We start from the raw sequence: 17,785 nt of genomic DNA, 5'->3' as shown, positions 1-17,785 counted from the left end.
TCGGTGTCCCCCAAGGTTCAGTTCTAGGACCTCTGCTCTTCTCCATCTACACCTTCGGCCTGGGACAGCTCATAGAGTCTCACGGCTTTCAGTATCACCTCTATGCTGATGACACACAGATCTATCTCTCTGGACCCGATATCTCCTCCCTACTAACCAAAATCCCACAATGTCTGTCCGCCATCTCATCCTTCTTCTCTGCCAGATTTCTAAAACTCAACATGGATAAAACAGAGTTCATCATCTTTCCACCCTCTCATTCATATCCCCCATCTGACCTATCCATCAACGTCAATGGCTGTTCACTCTCCCCAGTCCCACAAGCTTGCTGCCTTGGAGTAACCCTGGACTCTGATCTCTCCTTCAAACCACATATCCAAGCCCTTTCCACTTCCTGCCGACTCCAACTCAAAAATATCTCCCGGATCCGTGCATTCCTCAGCAAAGACTCTGCAAAAACACTAGTGCACGCCCTCATCATCTCCCGCCTCGACTACTGCAACCTCCTGCTCTGTGGCCTCCCTTCCAACACACTTGCGCCTCTCCAAGCTATCCTAAACTCTGCTGCTCGACTAATCCACCTGTCCCCCCGCTATTCCCCGGCCTCCCCCCTCTGTCAATCCCTTCACTGGCTCCCCATTGCCCAGAGAATCCAGTTCAAAACCCTAACCATGGCATACAAAGCCATCCACAACCTGTCTCCTCCATACATCTGTGACCTAGTCTCCCGGTACTTGCCTGCATGCAACCTCCGATCCTCACAAGATCTCCTTCTCTACTCCCCTCTTATCTCCTCTTCCCACAATCGTATACAAGATTTCTCCCGTGCATCCCCCCTACTTTGGAACTCTGTACCCCAACACATCAGACTCTCCCCTACCATGGAAGCCTTCAAAAGAAACCTGAAGACCTACCTCTTCCGACAAGCCTGCAACCTGTAGTAACCACCGCTCCACCACATTACTGCAAGACTTCCTCTACCCCCACCTACTGTATCCTCACCCATCCCTTGTAGAATGTGAGCCCTCGCGGGCAGGGTCCTCGCTCCTCCTGTACCAGTCGCTGACTCGTTTTGTTAAGATTATGTAAATGTTTTTGCTATGTATATCCCTATCACATGTAAAGTGCCATGGAATAAATGGCGCTATAATAATAAATAATAATAATAAGTCACTTTTTTCTTTATTGACTTATGATTTTCTCTGCTGTTTTTTTGCCTCCAAATTCATTAAAATGGTACACGTGATTCGTGAATATTGTACAAAGCCTAAAATTGTATTTATCTCTGTTTTTAACTGGTTTTGCTACTTAATAGCAGGGAAAGTTGCACATTTTGCAAAATGTTTTAAAAATTGAGTTGCACCAAATTTTGTGACTTTTTAAAAAAAAGTCAAATTTCATGTATCTGTCTAAACCAGTGTTTTCCAAATTCCAGTCCTCTCAGCCCCCCACAGATAGTATCTTGGAGATGGGAATATCCCTTTAAGACTCATTCAGACATCCATGCATTTCGGTCTGTTCTCGCACCACAATGTATGAACTGGCTTCGGGAATTCCGACTCGAATGTGACAGACTCCTAAAAATATATGAAGCTATCACGCTCAGGTCAGTAGAGCCACGGACAGTCTGAATGAGCCCTTAAGCTACATTTATTTACCTGAACTGCAGTATTGTTATTAAAGCTGTCCTCCACCCCCGACATTTAATGTGACTATTCATTTCTATTGTATAGTTACTGCCTAAGGCCTCTCAGATATTCTCAAGGACGCTCTGGCTCTCCATACTCCACCTTTTTCCTTGGAGGAGGCCATGACTCACTCTATTCGGTTGGATTGCAGAATTCGGGAGAGGCAAGATGTCACGTATAATTTGGGGATTCGTGGCAGATCGATCTGTTTATGCTGTAATTTAAATGTATTTTTTTGCTTTTGGTCCAGCAAGGGTTAATCTTAGTCTCTTTCTGGTAGCCTTTTGTGGGCGGTCAGCTGATGTTGATTGGTGCCACTCCCACCTCCCTTTATATAGCCACATGACCCATCAGCTGACTGCCAGTTATAGTTCATTCTATGCTGACCTCTTTGAAGGAGCGAGTCTCTGGAGAAGCTGTGGTGTTCGTTGCAGTTGCAGCAGTGAAGTTTCCTGTTGGAAAGCTAAGTGTATTTTATGTTGTTATCTCCCATTGTTTGTCTTACCCTCCTTCTGTTGTCCTATTGTAGTGGTGAGACTAGTGTCTCGCTGTCCTGCGCACTAGCCAGGTTAAGTCCAGGGCCAGCGAGGGCTTAGGCACGTGATCGCGCACGGGGGGGAGACCCCTCTAGGGATGATAGGAGTGCTTAGGGACAGACACAGGTTGGTGTCAGGAGGTGTCCCTTCCCTCGTTCCCTACCACTAGGGCGCTCCTTCCCCCTATATCTTCCCATTGCATCCGTGTGTTGTGCCGTCCACCGGACATCCCCTTGTTGTTCCGTGACACATGATGAGTGACAGGGGGGTTTGGTCATTTATCCCCCCGAACCTGTCCACCTAAATGAGGCGGAACCCATGTAAGTTGGAACTGCCAATTCTTGGTTCATTGAGAGGAGATGTTGGCGCATTCTCGGATTGTCGAGGAGGTCACCCAGACTTTCAGATACCTTTTTAATCCTCTGATAAAGTGCTGTTAAACTTGGAACTATGTTTCCAGAACCTGTGGTTACCCGCATTTGCTTTCATTGACTGTGGTTCTGCAGCCAACTTCATTAAATCAGGACTGGTTCTTAAATTAGGATTAGGGACAGTTAGATTAGAGAGACCCATTCAGGTTGTCACCATTGACCGGACACCTTTACTCCAGAACTTTGTCTCGCTGGTAACAATGGAATTCACACTTAGAGTGGGAACACTTCACTCTGAGTCCATCTCCTGCTATGTTTTGGATAATTTACTTGCTGGGTTGGTATTGGGATTTCCATGGCTGTCTATTCACAATCCTGTTATCGATTAGTGTCAGAAGGATATTGTCAACCTGCGTCTCAGTTGTCATTAGAAATGTCTTATTTCTGTACAAATTTGCTCCGCTAGTCTGAAAGGTCTGCCGAGGTACCTGAAAGACTTCGGAGATGTGTTCTCATAAAAAGAGGCAGAGCTAAAACCTCCCCATCATCCTTATGATTGTGCTATTAACCTTATCCCTAATACCAAATTGTCTAAAGCTCGCTTGTATCATTTATCAGGTACTGAACGTACCGCCATGAAAGAATATGTAAACGAAAGTTTACAGATGGGTCATATCCATCCTTCCTCATCGCCTGTTGCTGGTGGGTTTTTCTTTGTGAAAAAGAAATATCCTTGCCTCAATTGCCGTGAAATTACTGTTAAGAATACTTACCCACTTCCACTCATCCCGGACCTATATAATCAACTTACTGAGGCTGATTGGTTTTCGCAACTTAACCTTACAGGGGCTTATAATTTGAAATGCATCCGGGAGGGTGATGAGTGGAAAGCGGTGTTTTTAATTTCTTCTATTTGAAAATATTGTCATGCCTTTTGGGTTAACCAACGCACCAGAAGTCTTTAAAAACTTTATGAATGATATCTTTTCTGATATTATTGGAAGGTTTATTATTATATAGTGGTTTACCTTGATAACATAATCATTTTGTCCCCTGATCTGGATTCGCGCCATGAACATGTCCGTTTTGTCTTGCATAAGCTCAGGGAAAATTCTTTATTTGCTAAAATGGAGAAATGTACTTTTTCTGTACAATAAATATTGTTCCTGGGGTTCAATATATTAGCTGAAGGGTTTAAGATAGATCCTGGGTAAGTGCAGGCTGTAATTGATTGGATTCAACCTCGTGATCTTAAAGCATTGTGACGTTTTCTAGGATTCGTCAATTACTATAGTAAATGTATTAGCCATTTTTCGCAGATCGTTAAATCTCTTACTGATCTCACACGTATGAAGGCGGATCTTAGAGTTTGGTCGCCGAATGCTATTGGGGCATTTAGTAAGTTGAAAGAGTGTTTCATGTCTGCTCCAGTTTTAATCCAACATGATCTCCAGAAACCATTCATGATGAAGGTGGATGCCTCAAAGGTCGGGGTAGAGGCTGTTTTGTCTCAAAGTCCCAAAACTCTGACCAACCTGCGGTCATGTGCATTTTTCTCTAGGAAATTTTTGTCTGCTGAGAGAAATTATGATGTTGGGAATCACGAGCTGCTTGCTGTAAAATTAGCTTTGAAGAATGGAGACATTTTTTGGAGTGAGCTTTTCATCAGGCCTACTTGTTGTGATGAATGATAAAAATATAGCTTACATTGAATGTGCTAAACGTTTAGCCCCAAGACAGGTCATATGGTCTTATTTCTGTCTAGATTCAATTTTGCTATCATGTTCAGGCTGGGGTCCAAGAATGTTGGGGGTGATGTTTTATCACACAGCCTTGATTCAGTATCTCCCCCAGAACCTCCATCCTCCATTCTTCCTCAGGGTGTTTTGGTTTCTATGGTATCCTTGGAGTTGGAAGCAGAGATCCGTGAAGTCCAGTCATTGGCTCCTTCCACTACTCCTGGGTCCAAATTATTTGTGCTTGTGTATCTAAGATTAGACTTGTTGCAGGAGATTCAGTATTCAGTCTTGAGTCATAATCCTGGGATCACAGCTACGCGAAAAGCCATTGTTAGACTCTTTTGGTGGTCATTCATGCTTAATGATATTAAAAACGTTTTTGTATCCGCTTGTGATGTCTGCGCACGCGCTAAAATCTATCATAACTGTCCAGGGAATTGACTCCATTGTCAGTTCCATAAAGTCCGTGGACTCATTTGTCCATGGATTTCATTACAGATTTGCCTGTATTTTCTGGGAACACTGTTATTTGGGTGGTAGTTGACCGATTCAATAGCCAGACGCATTTTGATCCTTTATAGACGTTACCGAATACTGAAACCTTTCCAGGTTATTTATCAATCATGTGGTGAGATTGCATGGAATCCCTTTGAACCCTGTATCTTATTTAGGGGTGCAATTTGTTTCCAAGTTCTGGAAAGCATTTTGTAAGAAATTGGGGATTAATTTGTCATTTTCCTCTGGCTACGACCCTGAAACCAACGGTCAGACAGAATGGACGAATCAGTCGTTGGAACAAATTTTAAGGTGTTTCATTGCGGTTGAGCAAGAGGAATGGTCCTCTTTTTACCTCTTGCTGAGTTCGCCTTTAACAGTCGAGTTAACCAGTCTACTGGAACCTCGCCTTTTTTTTGTAATTTAGGTTTTCATCCCCATTTTGGTGAATTTTCTAGGATGAGTTCTGGGTGTCCTGGAGTAGAGGATGCTACACAAAAGCTTGGGGATGTCTGGAGGGAGGTTATGACACTTGTGGGTCGTTTAGTCGCCTGAAAGATAGAGATATACTGTACAGTATGTAAAGGTGTTTCAGTTGCATCTTCTTCACTATTAGTTGAAGCTTGTGAACCTATGCAAATTGATGCTTATAGAGATCCCAGAGGGGGTACAGAACTTGGAGCATCACCTTGTTTTTTTTCATACTGTTGTCGTTCAGGTCACGTAATGCTGTGGTTCAATGTTTCAAATATAATGATGAATTTTTACACAGAAAAAAAGAGTCTTTAAAATGTAAAGACGCAGGTTTCAAGAGTCTGAGATGAGATTATCTCTTGTACAGACATCCGGGTTCTTACAGGTATCCCTGGAGACTAATTCTGGTTTTATTTTTACGTCTGCATTTGTGAATTCAGGTTCTGCTTTGAAAGAATTGATCATGATTTAAATGTAAACTGTGGTTATGATGTCTCTACTTTTGGCCTTCGCATTCAAGTTTCAGCAATTGATAACTCTCCTCTTTCACAAAGTCACTTTACTATGAAGGTTGAGAAGATATGTATGAAAGTTGGAGTGTTACATATTGAACCAATTTCATTCATAGTTTTCATCCTCTATCTGCTATGTTAGTGTTAGGCTTGCCATGGTTAATTAAGCACAATCTTGTAATCAATTGGGAGATACAAGAGATCAAGTCATGGGGTGACTCTTGCTTTTCAGGATGTCTATTGAGATTATTGGCCTCCATGAGGACTCATCTTCCAGAATTCATTTAAGACTTCTGTGATATTTTTTCTGAAATTGAGTGTGATGTTCTTCCACTACATAGGTCATATGATTGTGCTATTGACTTCATACCAGGAGCTAAAATAATAATAATTTTATTTATATAGCACCAACATATTCCACAGCACTTTACAATTAAGCGGGGACATGAACAGACAATATAAACAATACAAAGTAACAAATAGTTCAACAGTTACATGAGGATTGAGGACCCTGCTCACTAGCTTACAGTCTATAAGGAAGTAGGGGGGACACAATAGGTAGAAAATGATTGTTATGTACGGTCCAGCCATCTTTATGATAAATAAGGATTTTCATATCACGTTGCATGATCAGGTCATTAGCAAGTATCTGATGTTACCGTGTGCAGATTATGAATAACATTTAGATGGAGAGAACAGGGGAGAGTTAGGTTAGTGAGCTGAGGTCAAGGCCACCGTCAGGGCATTACTGCCCTTACTGATGTATGGGGCCCCGTGAGCAGCAGTATAGAGGGGGGTCCGAACCCAGTCGGGGCCCCCCCTCTTGTGCTTCTGCTCACGGGGCCCCATGCTGTGACAAAGTGCCGAGTGCCAGGGCACTGCGCTCCATGCTAAGTGCCTTATCGGAGCTCCGCAGGCTGCATCAGAGCAGCTCCAGCAGCTCCCTCTTGGCAGTGACTAGATTGGAGTTGATTTTTTTAGGGAATGGCGTCACCGGAAGGGGCGCAGCCTACTCAGTCCAGGTCGGATATCAAAGCGCAGGGTTGTGCCGAGGCTGATGATGAAGAGGCTGTGTACACACGACCCTGAGTGGCTGAGCTGCGGCATACTGGAATATGTGGAGATGGACATCGTGGCTTTTATTTTTTTTCCATATAGAACTAACTGTTAGTGATGGGTGAGCACTAAAATGCTCGGGTGCTCGATGCTCGGCTCGAGCAAATTGGAATGCTCGGGTGCATGACCCGAGCAACGAGCCCAATGTAAGTCTATGGGAAACTTGAGCATTTTTCATGCGGCTCCCCCCGGCGGTCTGCAGAGGGCCTAAAAATTGCCCAAATCGATGGCAACAGTGCTCAAATGACATGTGAACAGCATGGGGAAGACCCCTGGAAGCATTTCTGACTCCCAGGTCACTGCTGTCAACAATGTTGTCAGAAGTATTATGCCACTTTTACAGACTCACAATAAAACATACAAAAACGAAACCAAAATGGATTTTCCTGGGAAATATGTTAAGGAACATCCTTTCCAGGGTAATGACTTGTATATAAGGCAAAATAAATATACAAAAACAAAAATGAAGGCAAAATAAATATACAAAAACAAAAATGCTCCTCCACACCTTGGGCTATGTTCACACGTAGCATTTTTGATGCGTTTTTGCACGTTTGCATTGCTTTCAACCACTGGGAAATGTCATTTTAACATTTTACAACCTTATCTGGCCATGTGGTGTGTGATACATCATCAGACACATGCATACAGTGCTGAACTGAAAAGACATGGAAACAGCATGGGGAAGACTCCTGGAAGCATCTCTGACTCCCAGGTCAGTGCCTAAAAGTGTGCCCATCATAAGTGATCCTTGGCGCATGCGAAGATGCCTCCCGCCATGCACCTGTCGTTGCAGACTTGCAACAATCACCATCCACATCCTTGTCCTAGTGCAGCGTTCAGTTGTCCCTACCCCATTCCATGGAATGCAAGCGCAAGTATGCAGCCACCGACCCACAGGTTGCAATACTATACTGCCAAATTTTTGACAGCTGCTTGCACTTGAAATGTGGCCTTTTAGGCTTGTGGAGGCGGCAATTGTCCACAACCTTATGGCGGCAGCAGCGACCAGGTATCCATACTCGGTCCCCAGCCGCCACTATTTGTCCCGGTGTCGTCTCCGCCTTCCACAAACATGGGTCCTACAACATTACCCGTGCCCTACCCAGTTTACTTACTAGGAAGGACCGCCTAACCACAAACACGTGGACAAGTGAATGTGGCCAGGGATGGTACCAAGCCAGTCCACAGCTTTTAGGTGAGTTGTATTTTACCACAGCCATATTTTTTAGCTCGGTGAAAGGACTGACTTTTGGGAAACCGTATCTACTCCAGCTGTCATTTCTCCCAGGAAGTCCTCTAAAACTGCTTGCACTTGAAATGTGGCCTTTTAGGCTCGTGGAGGCAGAAGCTTTTCACAACCTCATGCCGGCAGCGGCTGGGTGTCCATACTTGGTCCCCACCCGCCACTATTTCTCCCGGTATCGTCTCCACCTTCCACAAGCAAGGGTCCCACAACATTACCCATGCCCTCCCCAGAGGACTTACTGGGAAGGACCGCCTAACCACAAACATGTGGTCAAGTGAATGTGGCTAGGGACAGTACGGAGCCAGTCCACAGCTTGTCGGTGAGTTGTATTTAACCACAGCCATATTCTTTAGCTTGGTGAAAGGACTTGGGAAACCATATCTACTCCAGCTGTCATTTCTCCCAGGAAGTCCTCTAAAGCTGCTTGCACTTGAAATGTGGCCTTTTAGGCTCGTGGAGGTGGAAGCTGTCTACAACCTCATGCCAACGGCGATCAGGTGTCCATGCTCGGTCCCCAGCCGCCACTATTTCTCTCCGTATCGTCACCGCCTTCCACAAGCAAGGGTCCCTGATCATTACTGCTGGTACTTTTCTGTGGGAATCTGCTTGTCTACTACCAGCCTGTAATATTTCCAGTAAACTATGGTACGACGCCATGGTATTAGCACTGCCCCGAGTACCAGTAGTGAAGCCATCCCCAATTTCTTTCTGAGGAATTCTATTTGGTAGACTGAGTGGCTGCCCAAATACATTAGTTTCTCACAAAGGAGCTGAAGATAGAGTGGCGGTTGGTGCAAGTTTCTCCAGCCTGTTAGATATCACAGGGTGAACAGCAGCACATTGACTCAGTGGTTAGCACTGAAGCCTTGCAGCGCTGGGATCCTGGGTTCAAATCCCAGCAAGGACAACATCTGCAAGGATTTTGTATGTTCTCCCCGTGTTTGCGTGGGTTTCCACCTCAGTAAAAAAGGAGCCATAGAATGTCCGGGAACCTTTCCACACACTATTCTTAGCCAGGGCTGCTTCTTGGCAGGGTTGGACCGTCCCACCAGAGAGTCCTTGGGTGGGCCCCGGCTTCTCCATCAGGAGAGTTCATGATAGCGCAAACTTTGCAGCAGCTATGGGGCTCTTGAGCGGGGGAGAAAGGTGAGCCCTCAGAATCAAATCCTCTGGTGGGCCCAATGTTTTTCAGTTTGAAACTGCTTCTCAGTGGGAGTTGTATTCACCACAGCCATATTCTTTACCTTGGTGAAAGGACTGGCATAGAGGGAAACCGTATCTACTCCGGCTGTCTTTTCTCCGTCACCAGGTTCTGCCCATTGTCACACACGACCATGTCTGGCTGTATGTTCAGCGGTGAGAGCCACAGATCAGGCTGCTGTGTTACAGCTTTCAATAACTCTGCAGCACTGGGCGGTTTGTCTCCTAAGTATTAAGCATGTTATCTTCAGCACATCCTGTTGCCGCTAGGCCAAGGCAGTGCTGCAGTGCTTTCAGCTTGTGACTGATGTGGTCATTTCGGAGATGGAGGAGGAAGTTCATGAGCTGAACAATGTGATTGAGGTTACATTGGCGACTCTGTTTTTTATACTAAAAAAAGATCCTACTGTTTTGGTTTTTTTTAACGTTATTTTTTAAGACAAATGCATTCACCGGGAAATGTCATTTTAACATTTTACAACCTTATCTGGCCATGTGGTGTGTGACACATTATCAGACACATCCTGTTTCATTTATGATGGAGGGACTCTGAAAGTCACAAAGCCTATTTTTAGGCTTTTGTAGTGTGGGTCTAGAAGTGTCACCAACCAGTAATCACTGTCACCCAAAATTTTGAGAACGTGAGGGTCATGGGAAAGGCAGCGTAACATAAACTGAGCCATGCGTGCCAGACTGCTAACAAGCAAGACTTCCTTGTCTTCACCAAGAGGACGAGTGACCATGCTCTCCTCCTCCTCCTCTCTGTCCTCAGTCCATCCACAGACGGTATGACAGTTGTGCAGGTAGTACTGTCTATAGCGCATGAAACTAGCTCCTGTTCCTCCTCCTCCTCCTCCTCTTCCTCATTGTCACCCAATCCACGTTGGGATGAGATGAGGCTGGGCTGTGTGTAATCACCCTGTATGGTTCCTTGCTCCATCTCATCGTGCTCCGCCTGCAATGCATCCTCTTTGATTGTGAGCAGAGAGCGTTTCAGAAGACAGAGAAGCGGGATGGTGATGTTGTTATGATCTGCAACATAAACTAAGGAAAGAATGGGAAAAGCTGTCCCTACAGTAAGACTAAGCTGAATCCCTACGATGTAGTGGGCAGCCTGTTCCTTGTGAACAGACCCGCCTTCGTCCTCAGCTAGTCTGAACGGCGACCTATAGAATAAAGGGAGGGGTCCCTAAAAGAACTAAGGACTGGGGCAAAAATGGGACACCTCCTAACAGAAGTTGTTGCAGAGCAAAAAGACAAACTGACAAAAAGTACTAGAGGTCCCAGAGGACCAAGCAAACTAGACAGAGATAGGCACCTAGGCACCTGGCTAGAGAGACAGGTAAAAAACACTGAAGTCCAGCAAAGCCAGAAGAGCGGAGCTGGAATATATAGGCAGCTGGTCACGTGACCGCAAAACATAAGATAGCAAAAACTAACAGGAGGATTCTAACAGTACCCCCTCTTCTATGAGGATCCTCCGGATCCTCCAGGCCCAGGCCTATCAGGAAACCTCCTGTGGAAAGCTTTAACAAGCCTAGGAGCAGAGACATCATCCGTCCTTACCCAGGAGTTGTCTTCGGGACCGAAACCCTTCCAGGAGACAAGATACTGTAATTTCCCTCTATGCCATCTTGAATTCAAAATACGAGAAATTTCATATTCACCGTCTTCCACCACAGGAGGAACTGTGACAGCGGCGTCCCTATTAGAAACGTCAGCCTTTTTCAACAAGGAAACATGAAACACAGGATTAATCTTCCAGGAAGTAGGGACATCCAACCTGACAGCAGATGGGTTAACAACCTGAAGCACTTTAAATGGACCCACAAACTTAGGACCCAGTTTTTTAGAGGGAATCCTCAACCGCAAGTTCTTCGAGGACAACCAAACCATGTCACCCACAGTAAACAAAACCTCTTTACGTTTTCTGTCAAAATACTTCTTGGACTTCTTGTTAGCCTCTTGCAGGTTACAACGTACATTAGTCCAAACTCTCTCCAAATCACCGGAAAAATTCTCCTACTCTGGCACCGCCGACCCCAATTTGGAGAACGAACCAAAAGACGGATGTCTCCCAGTGCAACAAAAAAAAGGAGAACACCCAGCAGAGGAGGATGTATGATTGTTAAGAGCAAATTCTGCGAGAGGCAGAAACTCAGACCACACCTTTTGATTGCCTGCCACAAAACAACGCAAAAAACTGTTCAGCATCCTGGTTCTTTCTTTCAGTCTGTCCATTAGACTCAGGATGATAACCAGACGAAAATGACAAATGAACTCCCAACCTGTCACAAAAAGCACGCCAAAAGCAAGCCACAAACTGAGGTCCTCTATCAGAAACAATATCCGTGGGAACGCCATAGAGCTTGACAATCTCCTTAACAAACGCCTTAGCGAGTGTCTTGGCGCAGGGCAACTTAATGAATGGAACCAAATGACACATCTTACTAAAACGGTCTACGACCACCCAGATGACAGTAAAACCCTCAGACACAGGAAGATCAGTAATAAAATCCATAGTGAGATGCATCCAAGGCGCACTAGGAACCTCCAGAGGGCAAAGCAACCCTGCAGCAGGAGTATGTGAAGCCTTTGACCTAGCACACACAGTACACTGACGCACCCACTTGATGACTTCCTTCTGCCATCCAGGCCTCCAAAAACTGCGACTGATAAGTCTCTTAGTCTCCGAAACTCCTGGATGACCTGCCAACCAAGACTCATGACACTCCACAAACAAATTTCTCCTAAAGGCTCTAGGCACGAACAACCTCCCATGGGGAGTGTTAGATGGAGCATCATCTTGAGCATTCAGAATCCCATTCTCCAAATCTGAGTCCAATGCCGCCACCACAACTCCTTTCTGAAAAATGCTCTCCTCCTCCTCGGCACCGACCGTAGGAGAGAAGCTGCAAGATAAAGCATTGGCTTTAACGTTCTTAGTACCAGGGATATAGGTAACAGAAAAATGAAACCGAGAAAAAAAAAGTGCCCTCCTAGCTTGACGGGCATTCAAGCGCTTGGCAGCATCCACATAGATCAAATTCTTATGATCCGTGAAAACCTGAATAGGAAATCTGGCGCCTTCCAAAAAATGACGCCAGTGTTCAAACGCAAGTTTAATAGCCAGCAACTCCCGATTTCCAACATCATAATTCAGTTCGGTTTCCGAAAAAATTTTTGAAAAGAAGGCACAAGGTTGTACTCCACCCTTGTTCTCCTGAGACAAAACTGCTCCGACCCCCACCGATGAAGCATCAACCTCTACCAAAAAAGGTTTGGTCTCATCAGGCTGTATAAGGATAGGGGCAGAACTGAACCTCTCTTTGAGATACTCAAACGCTTCAATGCCTTCAGTAGTCCACTGGGTCGTATTCACACCTTTCCTGGTGAGATCGGTTAGAGGTTTAACAATTACAGAAAAATTCTTAATGAATTTCCTGTAATAATTGGCAAAACCCAAAAACCTCTGTATAGGTTTCAAACCAATACACCTAGGCCATTCCTGCACAGCCTGAACCTTCACAGGGTCCATCTCAAAGCCCTCGCTGGAGACAATGTAGCCCAAAAAACTAATTTTCTGCACAGCGAACTCACATTTCTCCAGCTTAGCAAAGAGTGAATTATCACTCAATAACTGCAAAACTTCACGTACACTCTGCCAATGGGACTCCAGATCTGGCGAATAAATCAAAATGTCATCCAAATACACAACCACATTCTTACCAATCAAAGGTCTCAGGATGTCATTAATAAGGTTCTGAAAAAATGCAGGTGCATTGGTAAGACCGAAGGGCATCACCAGATTCTCAAAATGACCTACCAGAGTGTTAAAAGCAGTTTTCCATTCATCACCCTCCTTCACACGTAAAACAAATTGTATGCCCCTCGGAGATCAATGTTTGAGAACCACTTGGCTCCCACTAACTGGTTAAACAAGTCAGGAATTAACGGCAATGGGTAGGAATTGCGTACGGTAATCTTATTAATTTCACGAAAATCCAGACATGGACGTAAACCGCCTCCTTTTTTTAACAAAGAAGAATCCGACTGCCACAGGCGACTTAGAAGGTCTAATGTGACCAGCAGCCAGGCTAGTCTCTATGTACTCCTCCAAGGCCTTTCTTTCAGGGATAGTCAGATTAAACAAGTGACTTTTGGGAAGAGTAGCACCTGGAACAAACTCAATGGCACAATCATAATCCCTATGAGGAGGTAAAATTTGTGACTCCTCCTCCGAAAAAACCCTCCAAAAATCTTGAATAGGTACTGGTAATTCCCCTTTTTCTACAGCCGCAATGCGACCATTACAACATTTATCATAACACTTCGGACTCCAAGACTTAATCACATTAGTAGACCAGTCCAACAAAGGATTGTGCAGTTTTAACCAAGGCAATGCTAGAACAACTAACTGGAGAGGGCAAATTATCCATAACAACCAAGTCCAAAATTTCTTGGTGAACACCATAGATAGTGAGAGGAAATGCAGCAGTCTTGTGAGTAATACATTTCAAAGGAGTGTTATCAATTGCAACCACAGAAATAGGAGATGACAAAGGTTTGGATTTCAATTTAAGTTTTTCCAAAAACCCTTTATCAATCACATTAAGTGTTGAACCACAATCCACAAATACCTGAAATTCAATCAAATCTCCCTGCAGAGTAGTACACCCAGAAAGGAACACTCCTGCAGAGCGTAAACAAGCTATACGGGCGTAACTAACCTTTTTTTTTCCTTTACTTAAACGACGCTCACAATACTTAATCAAATGATCAGCTTTACCACAATAAAGACACAAACCTTCGGCGAATCTCCGATCTCTTTCTTGAGAGCGGAGTGACATCGCCCCAACCTCCATTGGTTCTCCGCTGTCACAGCAGATTTTCTGGAAACTAGGACCTGAAGTTACAGGAGTTTTTACATCATTGACCCTGGACCTTATTCTCCTGTCCACACGAACAGCTAACTGCATAGCTTCCTGCAGAGTCTCAGGTGCAGGGAATGCAATTAGCAAATCCTTAACCCTTTCACTCAGACCAGCAAGAAATAAACTTTTCAGCGCCGAATCATTCCACTTAACTTCTGAAGACCACCTTCTAATGTGTGTGCAATAATTTTCAACATCATCAGACCCCTGATTCAAACGTCTAAGTTCTGATTCAGCAGCTGAGATTCAATCAGGATCGTCATATAAGAGCCCCATAGCAGAAAAAAATTCTTCAACAGAACTTAAACACGGATCATTAGGCTGGAAAGAAAAGGCCCAACCCTGTGGTTCTTTGCGCAAAAGTGACATAATAAAACCAATGCGCTGTGATTCATTCCCAGAGGATCTTGGTCTCAAACAAAAATATAACAAACAAGAATTTTTAAAGGAAAAAAAATCTTGCTGTTTACCATAAAAAACATCAGGCAGTCCTACCTTCGGTTCCACAAAATGCGCTCCAAGACAGCTACTCACGTGTTGCTGAAGCTCGGCCACCTCCAGAGACAATCCCTGCAGGCGTTGAGCCAACTCCTAGACGGAGACCATACTGATCCCCGAATTTCTTTCATTTTAGTTTTTTTTGGGGGGCTGGACTTACTGTTATGATCTGCAACATAAACTAAGGAAAGAATGGGAAAAGCTATCCCTACGATGTAGCGGGCAGCCTGTTCTTTGTGAATAGACCCTCCTTCATCCTCGGCTAGTCTGAACGGAGACCTATAGAATAAAGGGAGGGGTCCCTAAAAGAACTAAGGACTGGGGCAAAAATGGGACACCTCCTAACAGAAGTTGTTGCAGAGCAAAAAGACAAACTGACAAAAAGTACTAGAGGTCCCAGAGGACCAAGCAAACTAGACAGAGATAGGCACCTAGGCACCTGGCTAGAGAGACAGGCAAAAAACACTGAAGTCCAGCAAAGCCAGAAGGGCAGAGCTGGAATATATAGGCAGCTGGTCACGTGACGGCAAAACACAAGATAGCAAAAACTAACAGGAGGGTTCTAACAGATGCTAATTATGGCGTCATCGCTACTCACCATCTTGGTGGAGTCCTCAAAGTTTTGGAGGATGGTACAGATGTCTGACATCCATGTCCACTCCTGAGGTCTTATGTGTGGAGTCTGAACTGAATACCGACGGCCTTGTTGATGCTGGTGCTCAACAACTGCCCTCTTCTGCTCACAAATCCTTCCCAACATCTGCAGTGTAGAGTTCCAATGCATGGGGACATCACACACCAGTCTGCGAGCTGGAAGCTGCAAACGCTGCTGAAACATGTCAAGGGCGGCGGAAGCTGTAGGTGATTTTCTAAAATGGGCACACAGGCAGCGTACTTTAACAAGCAGATCTGGAAGGTCCGGGTAGGATTTGAAAAAACGAAGAACCACTAGGTTAAGCACATGGGCATGGTACGTGTGTGAGCTCGCCTCGCATCAGAGCCACTGTGGCGCCCAGCTGCGCTTGGTACCGCAGATCCTAGAAGTGTGCATTAATGGAATCCTCCACAAGAGGCCCCCATAAACATTCACACATCTCCACCTTCCACCTCAGACCAGCAGAGGGAGCCCGTTAGGGATATAAATAGGGAAGGTGGAGCTAGGCAGTTTAGTTTAGTCTGGAGTGCACAGAGAGTGAGAAGCACAAGGGTTGCTGTGTAGGCAAGCTAGGCCTCCAGCGTTCCTGAAGCCCAGTCTAGACTCAGGAGCTCAAGTAAGTGAGCCCAAGGTGTGCCGACGCCTGTAAGAGCGGTGAAGAGCGGCAATCTGCCGTTAGTGTGAGTAGCCTAGTGAGGGCCCGAGTGTGGCCGAAGGCGAGTGGAAAGTTAGTAGCAGTGGGGGCAGAGGAGCTTACCCAGCTCACCCCGAAACATATACCGGACACCGGGTCCGAGCTTACCGGGATCTCTACGACCCAGTAAGGCATAACTGGAATCCCTGGAGAACTACAGGTCCCAGGTTCACCAGAGAGCTGATACGTAACAGAGCCAGGAGACACATAGGCCCCGTAAGCTGGGAGCGTGCACTCCAAGAGAAGGCCCTACCACAACGTCAGCCGGTGCAGGACAGAGATAAAGTTAGGCCTAGCTTCAGGCAGGTCAGAAACTTACTACGCAGAGGCAAGAAACAGGACACCCTACACCCGCTCATTGGGGAGGATCTTGATATGCACCCTTCACCCTACAGTGCTCCGAGATGTGCCTGAACTACCACCAGTAAAAGGTACTGAAGTGACTACCGTGTCCGTCCCCGTTCTTGCTCTGACCTGGCTGGGTCTTGCCTGTCCTGCATCCCCCTCTCCGTACGCTGCCCTGAGACCTAGCTCCACCTGTGGGGAGCTATACCATCGAGCTGCCTTATCACTGGCCTCAGTGGACTGCAGCAGTGCTGGTGATTCTCACCAGAAACCACAGGTGGCGTCATGAACTTTCATAGAGCTAACAAATAATCCCCTTTCAAAAGCTGACCCCAGGGTATGGGCCCGGGAGCCGACCACCGCGACATCCCCAAGGCCAGGCAAAGGCCCGGGTACCGAGTCATCCCCATCCCCCTGGTCTAGTCACTGCCACCAGGTTCCGGCCATTGTCACAAACGACCATGCCTGGCTGTAGGTTCAGAGGTGTGAGACACAGATCTGCCTGCTCTTTCAGAGCTGTCCACAACTCTTCAGCATTGTGCGGTTTGTCACCTAAGCATATTAGCTTCAGCACAGTCTGTTGCCGCTTGTCTGAGGCAGTGCTGCAGTGCTTCCAGCTTGTGACTGATGTGGTCATTTCGGAGATGGAGGCTGAAGAGGAGGAGGAGGGTGAGGAGGATGAGGTGCAGGAGCTGTAGACTGTGGGGGCAACCCTGATTGACCTAGGGCCCGAAATCCTTGGTGTCGGGAGAACGTGTTCCGTCCCAAGGTCCGACTGGGTCCCGGCTTCCACTATGTTAACCCAGTGTGCCATCAGCGAGATGTACTGTCCCTGCCCACAAGCACTTGTCCACGTGTCCGTGGTTAGGTGGACTTTCCTGGTAACTGCGTTGTTAAGGGCACGGCTAATGTTTTGGGACACGTGCTTGTGTAATGCAGGGAGTACGCACCAGGAGAAATAGTGGCGGCTGGGGGCCAAGTACCGAGGGACGGTCGCCGCCATCGGGTTGCGGATTGCTTCTGTCTCCACGAGCCTAAAAGGCAACATTTCGAGCGCAAGCAGTCGTGAAATATGGGAATTTAGTAGTGTGGCCTGTGGGGCATTGGCTGCGTATTTGCGCTTGCGTTCCAAGGACTGGGGTATGGACAACTGAACGCTGCACTGGGACAAGGACGTGGACGTTCTTCCTGATGCTGCTATTTGAGAGTGTGCAGCGACAGGGGCAGGGCAGGAGGCATCTTCGCATGCACCATGTACAGAGGATTGGCTTGCATGCAC

This window comes from Phyllobates terribilis, unplaced genomic scaffold, assembly GCF_046119375.1.
Source record: "Phyllobates terribilis strain yellow unplaced genomic scaffold, ASM4611937v1 Scaffold_11__3_contigs__length_659146591, whole genome shotgun sequence".
In the NCBI taxonomy this organism is placed as follows: domain Eukaryota; kingdom Metazoa; phylum Chordata; class Amphibia; order Anura; family Dendrobatidae; genus Phyllobates; species Phyllobates terribilis.
The sequence above is the reverse complement of the archived record's forward strand: the minus strand, read 5'-3'. Positions refer to the sequence as shown.